At 39.9% G+C, this 16,163-nt stretch overlaps 1 protein-coding gene across 3 annotated transcripts in view; it reads right to left on the reverse strand.

Moving 5' to 3' along the window:
• The window catches only part of RERG (RAS like estrogen regulated growth inhibitor), a 106,927-nt gene that overhangs the window by 42,825 nt on the left and 47,939 nt on the right, over positions 1–16,163 (reverse strand). The window lies entirely within an intron of this gene.

Consider the following 16,163-nt stretch of genomic DNA (forward strand, 5'->3'; position numbering starts at 1 on the left):
TAAAGAAGACACTGACATAAAGCAGAGCAGGTTAGACAGGGAACAGGAACAACTGTACAAATACTTCGGAGTTATCCTACCATTAATTGATTCTAGCACTATCCATTCACACTTGCTCACTAACGTAAATATTGGTGGAAGAGGGGAAAAAACTACATAGCATAAAAGCTTTGGTGTTTTGGAACTGATCTGGAATTGATTCCATTTTGGATCATGCGTTGCATAAGAATTGGAGATCTTCACCTCTGTTGCTGCACAAATCAGGGGATTAGACAGTTTTTGTGACCCCTAAGTAGCACTGTGTTCTTGCTTACGCTGCAGCTCTTTATCTTGGAAAACCAAACTTAAAAATTTCCACTCTAACTCAGTACACATTCCTTGTTTGTGTTCAGGGAACACTCCCTACCCCACAGCCCCTTCCCCCCCCCCCAAAAAAAAAAAAAAAAAAAAAAAAACAAACCCAAACACACCACAAACCCCACTATTCTGGATTTATTCTGGATTCTCAGAAATTCCAACACAACAGGGACAAATAAACGTATTGTGATCAGTTTCCATAATTTTCATAAATTTTCCTTCTCACTCTGGAGTTTAAGCTTGTTTTCTTTGCTAAAGTAGGAGTGACTGAGGAAGTCAAGTATTCAGTCATTGAATGCTTGATGCTATGAGATTACATCTCTTTTGCCATAATTTTATTTGGAGCTGTCCAAGGATGATTCTGGATTTTGTATTCTGGATTTGGGCACACTTCGTGTTTTCAGTCCCTACATGCTCACACAGTAAGTGTGTGCAGCTTCAGAACGCCATCTGTAATTACCTAACCAGTGCTTGCTACTTCATATGATGCCAGGGCTGCTACCTGTACTTACAGCTGCATTTTCATAGCCTGCTCTTTCAGTCAGTGTCTTTGGTTTGAGCCATCTTTCAAATTTCAGGTTCCTTCTTTCTTACCTTGCAACAGTAGTCCTCACCTTTCCAGTATGTACCCAAGCTTAGAGACCGAAAGGGAGTGCTCTCTTTACCCTGAGATTCCCAAACACAGACCTTAAATTGCAGGAAGACAGGCCTTTGAAAAGATTAGGCCAGTGTGGTTGATAAATACAACTAAAGGGACTGCAAAATGAAGCTCCAAACAGGTGAAGTATTTCATTTGTATACGTTTCACTCACTCATGACCTATTTATTAATGAATGACAGTTTTGCAACCAGTCTATCAGTGACACTTGCCTTCCTTTCAGAAATATGTTGAGATCTTTATCACATTGCTGCCACTTGTGATTGCAAAATGGCATGAAGCAAATATCCAGCTCATGTAATTTGACATAACTCCATGGAAATCGCTGAAGCTATGAATGCTTCTCCAGGGAGAGGATCAAACTCAGAGTATACATGTATCTTTTCTTTTTTTTAGGAACATATTTTCAGTTTTGAACACTCCAAAAGCACTCAAAAATTATTTTGTGACTCAAAAATTATTTTGACTTCCTCCATCTCCCCAAGTGCTCTAAAGGCACTTGCCATTTGGTTGAAAAAACACTCCTGAGCAATTCCAGTCTCAAAGATTATTTAATTTATAAACCATGAAGAACCAAAAATAGCCGTGTAGATAGAAGAGAATGGCCCTTTTATCCAGGCTCTGTGTTTGATAGTTGTGATTTCATGAGCTGTGACCACAACCAGGAAACGGGCAGATCAAATTTCTCATGCTGTTAGTGCAGTTGATATGACCTCAGGGAAGCAATTATTGCCTCCAGAGTTTGTTATAATACAGTGAACACTAACAATTTAAAACCACTGTGTGCTGCATCCTCCTCTGACTCTCACAAACCAGCAAGGGACTTTTCCCTGCTTGAAGGTGCTGGTTGATCTGTTTTCCCATGGGCCTGACATGCCAGGGACAGCAGTGCGCCATATAACCCAACTTGCAGCATGCTGCTGCTACACCACGGAACCGTGGCCATGGTCTTATGTTCACAACAAGCTTAAGCACAGAGTGGTGGACTCAGCACCATCCACATACAATTTTTAAGAACTCAGGTGAGGCTTCAAGCTGAAAGAAAATGACATGGTGCTGGGTTGAAGCTTTATCCTGCAAATGATGGACCTAGGGATGCAGTCAGGACACAGAGACAGCTCTATGGGACACAGTCGCACTGCTAGTCCCATTGCTCTGTATGGCTGCTCTTATTTGAGGTACATTTGCTTAAATGTCCTGATTGCATCAAGCAAACCAGCGGGAATATATCACACTCTGCCCTCAAATCAACTGCACAAATTCCAGTTAGATCAAGTTAAGATGTGATGTAGGTGGCAACTCATCTCTACAAGCTGTAATGAGTCTCCAGTATTCTGGCTTATCTCCAGATGCCTTGGATGGGAAAAGACTTTTGACCAGCAGCCATGTGGAATAGATTTGAACCAAGGATGAAAAGGAACATAATCTTTTTGCTGCTTTCCCACATACCAGTCGTTAGCTCCTAGCATAAACTTTTCAGTTCACTTTTAGCTGAAAGTCTGACAAGGTAGAAAATAGAGCTAGTCATGCCTGCCACCACTAGAAATGCTTCCCCCCAGGAATCAGAAATGCACTTAGCTTCTCATTACAAACATTTTCTTGATTTTCCAGCTAGCAGCAAAATACTCCAAGGATGAATTTTGCTCTGTTCTATGCAGATGATATACACACAAGCAACTTCCAAGGGCATAATGAAATATACGGTGGAGATGCATTTCCATGAAGAAGTACTTTCTGTACTTTCAGATTTCATGGACCTTTTTTTATGATTACTTTCCTCCAATATTAAACTAGTGTATCCCCACTTTGATAATGTGTTTTTCCTCCTCCTGATTCCCTGTTAAAATACTTCCCTGTTTCCACCCCAGTGGACCTCCTTCTTACAATCCTGCAAGCATGAAGATACGTTTCACTTTTATTTTGCTCCATTTACCAAGCATTTATTATACAGAATTAGGATAGAATCTGGCCTAGTGTTCAGAAAACATCCATCACAATTTTAAATTCATTTCAGCCAAATCAATTCATTTTTTAAGCTCTATTTTGTGTCAGATTAGGCTATAGATTTTATTTAAGGAATTTTTCTGTAAGAGGAATTCATCCCAGTGTAGAAGTGAGCAATCAAAGAGCATGTACAAGTTAAAACGTACTCTGTTCTCACAGTGATATTCAGGTCTTAGATGATTGCTCTGCATTAGGGTGATCGTTACTCTTTAAGATGCTTCCACAGTGCAAAAGTATGTGTAGTACCAAATGTTTCTGTTAAATTCCTTGGATTCCATATCAGATTGAAGACAGAGCATTTCCCTAGTTTCCCTGTTTTGCCATCACTAGTGTGTAGTAAAATGCAAATGAAAAACATATTTATAGTAATGTTACTACTGCCTTCACTATCACTCATAGTTGGAACATGAGATGAATAAACACTTATGAATAGTAGTAGCACAGTCTAAAGATGAAAAAGAGTGGCTTCTGACCTGAAACATGTTTTATCTTTGCCTCTGCCACACTGTGGGAGGGGACCTGTCTCTCTCTGTGTCTCCATTTCCTCATTTGCAAAGTGCAAGATATTGTGAGATATTTGTTACTTAGTGGTAAAGCACTTGCAGAACTTTAGGCCTTCTGAGATGCATACAGGGATCCATATGGTCTTTAAACATCTGCTGAAAATGTGTCAGAGTGGAATTTGGCCTAATAAGGTTTCCCAGATAACTGAGTGGGAGTGGGTTCTTTTGCCCCAGCTAAATGTCATGGCAAGGGATATATATCTTGAAACTTCTAAAATACTCAACGAAAAGGTGATTGTCTCCTACTATATTTATTATATGGTAACTCTCCCTTTCAGCCAGTGGCTCATCTATCTTCCCTGGCTTTGATTCTTAAGGAAAGTCATCCAAATGCAGGGAAGATGGACTTGGTGGGTTTTTTTTAAGCCATGACACACTCTGACCTACAGAATTTGTTTCTCCCCTTTTAATGCTATATATTATTACAAACCTTCCATCTAAGAATGAAATGGACTTGGAAGTTGTGTAGAACCTTTATAAGAGTGAGAGCTAATGCAGAAAGAAATGAGATGTTCTGCATATGCCAACATAGTAGCATAAGGATGAGTTTCTCAGCTAGTCCAACACTGTTTAAGCTAGCAGCTGGTTTATGCTTGGTCTGGATTTGGCCCTGCTTTCTTATGGTGTCCTGTGTGGACTATCAAAAATATGTTTTTAAACTAGAACTTCATTTCCACAGAATTGTTTTGCTTTATTTGCAAAATGTTGGGGAACGATTTGGAGCCTGTTCTGTTTAATATCTTTATCAACAATCTGGATGAGGATATCAAGTGCACCCTCAGTCAGTTTGCAGATGACGTAAAGCTGGGGGGGGGATGGATGCTGATCTGCTGGAGGGCAGGAAGGCTCTGCAGAGGGATCTGGACAGGCTGGACAGATGGGCCGAGGCCAGTTGTAGGAGGTTCAACAAGGCTCAGTGCTGGGTCCTGTACTTGGTTCACAACAACCCCAGGCAGCGCTACAGGCTTGGGAAGAGCAGCTGGAAAGCTGCCTGCTGGAAAAGGACCTGGGGTGGGGGTGGTTGATGGCAGCTGAACATGAGCCAGAAGTGTTCCCAGGTGGCCAAGGTGAATTCCTGGCCTGTGTCAGAAATAGCGTGCCCAGCAGGACTAGGGCAGTGATTGTCCCCCTGTACTCAGCACTGGTGAGGCCGCATCTCAAATACTGTGTTCAGGTTTGGGCCCCACTACAAGAGGGACATAGAGGTGATGGAGCATGTCCAGGGAAGGGAGATGAAGCTGATGAAGGGTCTGGAGCACAAGTGTTGTGAGGAGCAGCTGAGGGAACTGGGGTCATTTAGCCTGAAGAAAAGGAGGCTCAGGGCAAACCTTACCGCTCTCTACAGATACCTGAAAGAAGGCTGTAGACACGTAGGGGTAGGTCTCTTCTCCCAAATAACAAGCAATAAGACAAGATGAAATGGCCTCAAGTTGCATCAGGGGAGGTTTAGATTGGATATTAGGAAAAATGCCTTCACCAAAAGGGTTGCCAGGCACTGGAACAGGCTGCCCAGGGAAGTGGTTGAGTCACGATCCCTGGAGGTATTTGAAAGACTTGTAGATGTGACACTCAGGGACATAGCTTAGTGGTGGACTTGGCAGTGCTGGGTTAGCGGTTGGACTTGATCTTAAAGGTCTTTTCCAACCTAAACAGTTCTATGATGCTATGATTTTTGGTTTGTTTCTGCACTAACACAAATGAAAATTGCAGGCCTGTTGGGTTTCAGTTGCTTTTCTTTCACTGACAGTTTTAATTACTTTGGAGAACAGTCCAAAATTTTACTTACTAGAAGTATATTCATTTTCCATTATGAAGTAAAATATTTTCATTTTCCAATACTAACCACCAAAAAATAAAAACCAATCAGCAAAAGAATCAAAAATATGAACATACATGTATTTTCTGAGATTTCTCCCAAGCCCCATTTATTATTTTCTTAAACACGCTCTGTTAATAATACCCTCTAGATATCTTGGAATCTTCCTAATTTCAACAGGAAAAATTACTGCTTTTGACAATATTATTCTCAATTCTTTTCATATTAGCACACACATAAAGCGTATCAGCCTTTTCTAAAATCCCCTTGATTTATTCTCTTACACGCAGCCAAATTAGGATAAAATTGCAGTTAGGAGTCTTTTCTTCTCCTGATGTGAGATCATTGCACATTTTACTGTTGTTAATAAACATTGTCATTACAGATTAATTGTCTTACGTTTGAGATCCCTGTGTGGTCTTTGTTCTGTGCACAGCCACAAGGTGCAGCTTGTCTCTCCAATGCCTGTACTAGTGATGGAGACAGAAGGCACCTGAAATGGCACCTAGTAAGCTGTAACCACCAAAACAATGGTTTGCTGCTGGATGTGAATATATTCACCCTTGGTTTCCCAAAAAGTTAATTTTATTACATTTGGTGCATTGTTGTGAAAAGAGACTGAAATGAATGGCAGCAAAATAGAGTTAAGCCTATTTAAGGAAAAACTGCAGAGATTCATACTACAGCCATTTTAATTACTGATCAGCATACATTTATGCATGATGAGAAATAGCTTATTAAAATAGCTGAACATAATTATCTAATCTCTAATCTAGACAGGTCTGACTGTCCATGTCCAAAAGCCAGCATGTCACCTCTTCTTTGCTATCTGTAATCATAATCTTTTTCCAATCTGCCCAACAAGCCTTTTAGCATGTAGAGACTAAGTCCACACACTTCTTGCAGTTTATCAGTAGAAATAATTGATTCAATAAAATTCTGTTGTAACCTCTTTGTTTGAGCACTCTGATATTTTCTAGACTTCTCAGTCCCCAATATCAATTAGTCCTATGTAAAGCGTTGCTTATTTTTAACAGTAGTTTTATGTAGCCCAGTTGGAGTGTATCTCTGAGAGAGGGCACTGTGTAACCTGCTAACGGCATCTGCCTGGGGAACTGCCCAGACCAATGTTTTTAAGTGGGTCACACTCCTGCCATAGAGGCTTAACCCCACTTAGAATCAACCAGCTGCCTTCACACTGCCCAGCACTTGGCCCTGATCCCCTACAGACCCCATGGCTCTAAGAGACAGTTGTTTTCTTTCTTGCAGTTTTTCAGTTGGAGGTGCCTGAGATCTCATGTAACCTATAGGGCAGCTTGAAAGAGGATGGTGTTTCTACAGCCCAGGAGCATGGGTGGTTATTGCATGCCATGGGGAAGTAACAGGAGAGTGCTTAGGGGTCTTTGAAGGTGCAGAGCTGATGGGGAGGTGCTGGAGAACATGCTTCACTCTTCATCCCTGCTATAGGAACAGTCCACAGAGCAAACTACTCCCAGAATTACACTTACAGGAGTGTGGAGGAAAATGTTTGCTTTACTGCACCCTGTGCAGATGACTGAAGGACCAGAGCTGGGAGCAAAGCATGCAGGTAAGTTATTTGACAGTATGGATGCACTCTGAACAGATTTGTTTGCAGCTTGAGTATGACCTTCTGTAAACAAATATGAGTGTGTATTCTCATCTGGTTGGCTGCCTTTCTCCATTTACATTAGGTAAACACTTCATTCTATTTGTCTACAATTCAACAACTCTGAAGCTTCAGAACCAAACACATAAGTTTAAAAGAGCTTTTTATTGACTTTCTCCCTTACTTATCTCAACAATGTCTTTTTATTTTACAGCTCCTAAGGCACCTTAATATTCACATTTTCAGTGCTGCCTTTACCACTTCTACCCCTTCAGCTAAAAGGTGACTCAGATATTACAGTGCAAGTTGTCATACATTCCTTTCAGGGATATTTAGAGAGATGCTTCAGCTATAAAGATTGTAACCAGATCCGTCCATCTGAAAGGCTGCTTATGTTTGGATCCAATTATTCTGGTTTACATCCATCTCTAGCAATGTCTAGTTATCCTTTAGCTGTAAGTTATGTTATTTATATGCATATTTGCTGTAATTTCTTCTGTTATAAGTGATGTTTAATGTTTTGCTCAAGGAATTAGCACTTAAATCACGTGAGCATACTGGAATATTTCAGCCATTACAAGCTCCAAATGTTAGCCTCTGTCACCAAGCTAACAGTTACTTAGAAAATCCTGTTGACAAATACCTAAACTCACTACAACTGAAAAAAAACCAAACACCAAACATCACTACCTCCCCACTCCCAAAATGTTAGCAGACTACAAATTTCAATCACAAGGACAGGAAATGTAAATAGACTAATTATAATTTCCTTGAAAAAGGCTATTCTTAATGTTAATACTTTAACCTCCTTTTGAAAACAGTTCTGATCCGAATTCTGTTGTTCTCGTGAAGTGATGGCAAGCTCACGGCAGAGGACTCAACTCTGCCTAGAAACCCTGTGCACACAGTGGGAATCCTGAAGCAGGCACTGTGCGATCCCTCCCCTTTCTTCTTCCCTTCTTTTGCCTCTTCCCCTCCAGCCACTGCTCTACGCTGGGGTTGGCTCAGTGCTACAGCTATAGCTGCTCCATGCAGCTCACCCCATTACATTACCAGGATTCTGGAGATATTCTCCAGCTCTGCTCCTTACACAAGTGAGGGCCCTCAAATGGTTTCAGACAGGTTCAACGAAACTGTAAATGTGGAGATCCCGGCATATAAATGTGATCATCACTTTCTGTTCTAACTTATTGTATGTAGTTTGTCATGATGCTGCTTCCATTCAAAGGGAGCCAAGAGCAGTTCCATCAGATGGATTGCTTCCCAAGAGAGGCTCCAGCATGACTTAGAAAGGATCTGTTAAACAGGACAGAGCAATTGGAAAATCAAATGGAAAATATTTACACGTAACTATAACTACTCTTTAAACTTACATTTATACCTTTAATATTTATACCTTATCAACTTCAGATGGAATTCTTACTTAGGTTTGCTGATACACCATGCAGAAAAAAAACTTTGACAATAGCTTCAGGTGCATTGTAAATAACACCTAATTAAAACCACAATAAGGAAATGTCAGCAGTAGCCTCCAAAGCTTTGATGTAAAAAAAAAATTATGAGTTTAAAAAAAATAATCTCTACAACTGCCTCTTCAGTGAAGGATGGTGAATTAATTCACTAATTTCTGCAAAGTTTAATGCAATAGTTGTATTATTCAGAAGAATGGGCATGTTCAACCACTCTACATATTTGGGAAGAGATCAAACATAGATGAAAGCTCCCACTTGAACCTTTATCGATGCATAATGAGATAATTTACAGAGCTGCTGTATCTTCTCTTATCAGCATCCTCCGAGATCTCCTGGATTGCCAATGGGTTCTGTGAAGCAATTCAGATCAGCAGCATCTGGTGTCTTGCAAAAACAACTGCAGCAACATATGCCAATGCCTGAGCAAAATCTGATTTTGAGGTCTAAATGATACATAAAATGTCCATTCAAACAGCTGCAAATACTTCATTTTACTCTTTCTCTTTTCTCCTCTCATCCATTTAGTTGGAACCCATAGATTCAGAAAACAGAGGGTTTTAATATGTTGCTGTTATATTTTGCCTTCCAGAGGGGCCTGGGGCAAGGAATGTCCTGGGATGTGGCCACAGCAGTTAGCAGCAGGGCTGTTAGCCTTCAGTGCTCCCTCCACCCACCTCTTCTCTTTCCAAGAGGTAAGCAGCCAGGGTGAGACTGTGATAGATGTAACCTCAGCACAGCCAGAGTTCTCTGGAGATCCACCCAACATTCCTTTCAAATCATCTGGCTACCCAGCTCACAGGAACGTGAGAAGACAGCATGTGTCTTCCTGCCCTGTGCAGGCCTACAGTTGAAAAACATTGCTTTAGTGTATTTTTCCTGTCCGTCGGGACACAGTAATCAACTTTATGTCCGTATCCAGACCAGCAAGCTGATTAGCTGCTGCCTTTGATGCTGTAAGCCAGCCACGTTTGCAATGTGCTGGGAATATCATGTGCTGAGCCTTTTGCAGCTCTGTTGAAGGGAAGCAACTTCTAGCTGAGGAGCAGTTGCTGCGGGCTCTATTGCTGTGCTGTACCTGACCACTGGTCATCCTGGAAACCCAGCAGGTATTGAAAAAAACTCCCTTAACTGAAAGGGAAATAAATATTCCTACTTAGGATTTACATGCATAGAGGTTGGAGGGGGAACAATAGGAATCCTCTTCTCACCTCTGGTATCAACTCTGCTAGTTTTTGTTTTCAGCAGAATATGGGGAGGAAGTGGAGCTGAGCAGCTTCCCACAGCTGGATGGGGATGGAAGCAGTATGCTACAGTCTCAGTCCAGGGACAGAAGAGGAAGTAGAAAAGGAAGGAGGTTTGTAAACAAAATAAGAATAAAAGCAAAATGCAGCTTTAGGGAGAAGGAAATAATTTGTCAAATCAGCAAGCAGTCTGGTCTGAAAGAAAGGAGAAAATTGTTTCAGAAAAACCAAAGCTATTTGCTTTGGAAACAGCTGCTCTGTTGCTGATTTGATGTCATTCTGTAAAAAGTGTGAATATAAGGCTTTACTAACCTGAAGAAAAGAAATGCAATGTGTCATTCTGAATTGAACAAAACATCCCAGCTGCACTCTTTCTTTCAGCTTGGCCACCCTATCTTCATTTCTGGTGACCCACATCTGAGCTCTTGAGCCCCTAAAGGTATTCAGACTCTCTTCCCTGCTACATCCCGTTCCCACTGCATCAGCATGCCCTCCTGTCACTCCTAACTGAAGGGATCTGCAAAGTACCATGCTCATCTCCTCAAGCACTTACGTTAATAAAATAAAAAATAAATAATAAAAATAAAAGTAAACAGAAATGAAATGCCAGACAACAGCAATCACTAGGCAAAGTGCTGCATTTTCATAGCCATCTTACTAAACCACATACATATGTTTATATCATTACCTGCATGAAATGATACAGATATATCCCGTTATGTAGTACTAGCTTGGTAAAGGAGTGGGAACATTGTTACTGAATTACCTAAAACACCCTGGTCAGTGCAGTTTGTCATTAACTGCCAGCAATACCTCATTTTTACCTATGCTTTCCTTTTAAACCTATGCTTTCTACTAGGATTTAGCATACTGAACTGGAAACTGCAATCTAGGAGTTTAATGTATCAAGGTCAGGGACAGCAATTTTATCTGGGTGAAAAAAATGGTGCAATTGTGAGTCCCCCCTCAAACAACTGCATTTTGGATAGAGAATGTTTTGCATCTATAATTAAATCGACCTATCTGAATCTGGGCTGTGGATGCTGTGTGTGAATATGTATGTGCAGTATGCATGAGGCATATACTTAGGTGCATCAAGGACTGTGTACATAATGTGATGTCTGAATAATTATTATGGTGGACAATTAACCTCCAAAAGGGTGCTTTAGAGCTATTTACTGTGCAGCTGCAAAAGCTACATGACTAAGTGGCAGCCTATGAGCAAAACTGTCTGCTTCTTCTGACAGCATTAATTGCAGTTCACATCATCCGGCGCTACTGTGAAATAGCAGGTTCATGACTTTGCCTTGCAGGTTATCAGAAGAGCAGCTTAGACAGTCTAAAAATCAGGTGCGTGGGTATCATTCTCCTGGTTTTCTGTTGTCATTTTTGAAAGCAGAGCCATTTTCTTGAATTACAGGTAGAAGAGCTAATAAATTAGAGTAAATTAAGGTTAGAGTGGGCATTTTAGTCATTCAGTTATGGGTGAATGTCACACCACCTTTAGCTTATCTACTTGTCAAACTTGTGAAGATAAATGTGTTACGTTAACTTCACTTTGTGAATACCTGACATATGCATGATGGCCATATCCTCACATTCTTTCCTCAGTTCTTTTTCAAGCAAAGCACCCCTTAAAATCCACAAGCATGAGGCTGCATATTGAATATGACTGAGTCAAAGACAGAATACATACCTGCAAAGGCAGCTTGATTCAGTGTCCATCAGACAACTCACAGGTATCCAAGGTAGGACAATACTCGTAATTAAATCAAACCTAAGGTTTTTTAACACTATTACACTTTAAAAGTGCTATGAAAAACACATGGGAAGAGTTGAGGCTATCTTCCTCTTTTTTAACTTAAACCAGGGAATAATCTTTGACTAAAGCATCTTTGCACTTCCTGATGTTTTCCACGTTCCTAATCTTTTTTATTGCCACTCTATCAAAGCAATCTGCTATTGATCTGTAATGTCTTCTTCAAATACCATACATATTTGTTAATCTATAAACAGAAAACAACTTCAGTAAGGTAGGTTTTTTAATACACTATTGATAGAGAAAGCAAATACCTGATAGAGGACAGGACTCATGACATGAAGGATTAGACTCAGTCACCAACCAAACTATCTTCCAATTCTATGTGCCTTTACCTCCACTCCACCATTTACATATAACAGCTTTATTTACATGAAATATAACCTACTTTTTAAGTATGTTATCTGCAAGAAATTAATGGGACATCCATTTTTAATATGAGATGTCGTAGTCACCTGGGGTTTTTTATTTATTAATATACTTGCTAAGCTTGTAAAAAAATCAGGCTTCAAAGTATTTAGCATTTGAGTTGTCTATAATATCTTACTTTAATTATTTTGTGTCTATTATGCAACATGATCATGTATTATTTTTTCAAGACCTCTTTTGTACATTTGATGTACTGAATGGAGGATGGAAAGCAGAGCCTTGGTCATGAATGACGTTGCTGTATATAGGAGATCTGCCTCATTGACTGGTGAAGGTGGACACTGTGCAGTTAAGTTTTGGATCTGATTCTGTAAAGCTCCACCTGAGAAAAATGGCCTTAACACATTTATTGCTACAGTAGTGAATATGTTAGTAAAAGCAAAAGTCTTTACTTCCCACCTAAGAATTTCTTATGGTTATGAACTGCAGCTGGTCGTAAATTTGTCGTCAAAACCATTCTTCACCTATAAATTGACTTATGATTAACTATAATTTTTAAGAAATATTCCTGTATATAACCATGCTCATATAATGAAAGAAAATTATATAGTAAAACTTCAGTTTTTCAGCATGCTGTGCTTCATCTAAGAGAATTAGCTCTCAACGCCCACTGCAGTCAAGACTAGGACATGAACAAGTATGATCGTATGTTTTTTTAATTTTGACTTTATTCCACTTAATCTAATAACCTTCCAAATGACACTTCAATATACAGTTCCCATGTTTCTTTAAGAAAAACACAGTAAAATACAGCCCCAAGAAGACAGTATAATTTTAAATCTCATACAAGTATCCTGTTATCTGCATCTTCTTTGTTTAGCATTACTATTATTAAAAGGTCTTTGGTGATGGTTAATAATGTAGCAGATTTGTTGAGCTGATTAACATTGTGATCTGTGCTTTCAAGCTGTACTGGCTAAATGGTGCTAATAGATGCTTTACTCTGTGGGCTTTTTTTAGGCTCGTGAGCACAGAATTATAATTCCCGGCATTACTGGAATAGCAAAATGTCTTTCAGTTTATCCCTTCAAAGTGCAAAACATGACATTTCAGAAGTCCTACCAAGTCAGATAAATCCTTCAACTAAGATTCTATTGAGTACTAGTTTTGTCTCAAATAAGTAATTTTTCCCCATAATGTTGTGATTTCTCTCTAAAAGATATTAAAAGCTAAATTTAGTTTGCTGAAATCGGATGAACCCAAACATATTAGTATTTTTCTCCTGAGCTTTTTAGGGATGGGGCTGTGGTTCCTTTCATATTTTTATACAGCAAAGAACCAGTTCTGAGCCTTTTATAACATAAATAAAATAATGGTAATAATGCATAATGACTAGAAAGGGAGTTTTAATAGAAAGAATAATTCTAGATTTTATACAATAAAGCACACAAAATACCCAAAGCAAACAGGAAAAGGAATTTGCGTTAAAAAAACAAAAAAAATTGTTACTTATGAACAAAAGAAAACATATAAGAAAGATAATATAAACAGTACAGTAGATCCTGTACTCCTCACTGACGGAGCAATTCCTTTCCAAACCTGTTTCCTCATTGTGCTGGGATGCTTCAAGAGGCAAAATCTAACTTGAACTGATGATACACGTGCCTAGAATCTGTTACTTCCTATTTTAAGAGTGCTCATTTAACACTTATTTGATCAAACACTTATTTGATCTGCTTTCTGTTACACAGATAACAGCAGATTAATTTTATTGATTTTTTTGAAACTACTTTGACCTTACCTCAAATAGAAGCTGCCTATTGTTGTTATTCTAAGTGTATGGAAAAAGTGAGGAGGCGATAAGAACATATGATTTTCTTTTAACTGGATTGGTCTATGATGTGTATTTTGGTATTGGTGTAGCAGGCCTGGAATATATTCATAAACTAAACACTAAAATGACCTCTTTATAAAAAAAACCATCATTGATGTTGTTAAAGCAGGCTAGGGTTTGGGGCTTTTTTGTTGTTCTTTGTTTCTCTTGACACAGGGAGCACTGTATTTGTGCATGATCTTTTGAAAAGTACGAAAATAGTTGTCCTCCTTCAGGTTGTATAACCATTTTGAGCTTGATTTCCTTCTGGTGAGGTATTCCAGGAGAAGGGAAATGTACCATTTTGTTCTGCAATACATTGTGCAATTAATGCCTAGAATGTAAACAAAAACCTTCCTGGCAGACAAATGCCTGTTATGACAAGGCTTCCCTAACTCAAACTTAGAGGTCTAAGGTCTTTGTCATGCTTAGACCCACACTCCTACATTCATTTTTCAAAGGAGGATTTAAATAACCCTATGAATATCAAAGGGATCTAGATTCTTAGAAAAAGGAATTCAGAACAGGCAATCATATTTTATTTTGAGCAATTAGTCATTGCCCTTTCAATGCCAGCAGAGTTTAGTGGGAGTGTCATGTGTACAAAAATGGTCTTCATCTTATTTAAGCACTAAAGATTGCTGACGGTAGTATAAACTACAGCTCTACTGTAATGCTTTAATTTCAAACTTGCCCAGCTTTTCTAAACCCAGACGTAATCTCTGCTCTACTACACCAGGTTTACAGTGAGATAAGCTAGCAAAATCTTAGTGGCACAAAACTGCTGTGGAAGAATAGGCAATCTGATCAGAGACCACCTCTTTTCATCTCTACATCAGTTGCTACTTCAAAGTAACATGAAAAGCCTGCCTCTATGTTCTGGAAGTAATGGAATTATATGCAGGAAAGGCTGCAGGATGGTTGTCCACTTTCGAGGTCTCACAGTTACATATTTAATCAGGGCACATCAGGAACCCTGTGCTAATTCAAACTCAACTATTCTCAAAGCTGTCCCACACCATTCCAAATTTTTGAAGTTTGGCTGCAGTTGAGATATAAGTCTCTGTACTTATTCCCTAGCATTCAATTTCCATGGAAATCATTGAGACTGGAAAAAAAGGAGGGATCAGACTTTCTCACAAGTTTTCACATGCTCCTTGGTTCCTGTCAACTCCAAATTGCCATGGAAGCAGTCTCTCCTGTGGAATTCTACTGCCTCTGTTTCTGTTTGACATCAAGAAGTGTTGAGGTATGTGTAAAAAGTTAACTTCTCCCCCTCCTCTCCGAATCTCAAATAGCATGCAAAGTTCAAATGCAGTCACAATTGGATGTCAGTTAAAAGTTCTCCATGTCCTCACTGCAGATACTTCATTTCTAAAAGCAGCCTGTTAATGTCAAACATTTCCATTCTAGCAGTCAGAGATTATGAGTTTATTGCAGCAGCTGTAATCTTCATGTATTTCAAGGGAAATATATTAGGAGACATTTAAAATGCATTTTCCTCTATTAACATAAATCTTGGCATCTTGTGTAACAGAGTCAAATAACAGGGCATAAATTATACCAAGAGTCCTGAAACAATAAAGTCCTAAAGGAAAAATAAAATTAAGTTAACATTTCAGGTTTAAAATTTTGTGTGGGAACACAAGCCCTCAACACCAGGTAGTCCTTCTGTCATCAGTGTACAAAAGCTGGGGCACTGGTAATGGGACACAAAACTTTTCACCAGAAAGTTAAATCCCTGTACCTCCGCAGTGTGTGGAAAACATGAGTCTCTGCTGTCTGGCTGCTTCTCGGTGGCTTCTGTGGAGTAAGTTCCAGGGAGACATTAGAAACAGGCTGGAAATTCCTTGTATCTATATTTCAAGGGTTTTTTCCCTTTTAGGCTAGCTATAGTCTAGGCTAGCCAGGGCTGAACTCAGCCTAAACAGCTCTGGAAAGTTCCCCAGCAAATGGTCTATGATGTAGAAGGAAGAGGGCATGGGCAACGCACCTCCACGTACCGTGGGTTCGAAGCTGCCAGAACAGCCCATGGGGACCCCTGGCAACTTGTACACTTGGCCAGCATGAGCTGGCCACAAAACCAACAGCAATCAACACACAAACTGAAATCCCACTGCAGCCCTCCTGCTCGAGATGAGCTTAGCTGCCGTTCTCTGTAGCGATCTCCTGCAGCCTCAGGCTCTGACTCAGCCAGGCAGCCCCGCCGCCTCTCCAGCATGCTTCCACACCGCCACTGACCAAACGCCCTGTGGTGAGCACAAAACACTGAGCATGGGAGGCAGGCCAGGGTTTCCAGGGCAGGGAACAAGCTGTGAAGAGGGACCTTCCTCCACGGACACGTGTTAGCTGTAGCTGTGCATG

Source organism: Falco biarmicus, chromosome 5 (genome assembly GCF_023638135.1).
Source record: "Falco biarmicus isolate bFalBia1 chromosome 5, bFalBia1.pri, whole genome shotgun sequence".
NCBI lineage: Eukaryota > Metazoa > Chordata > Aves > Falconiformes > Falconidae > Falco > Falco biarmicus.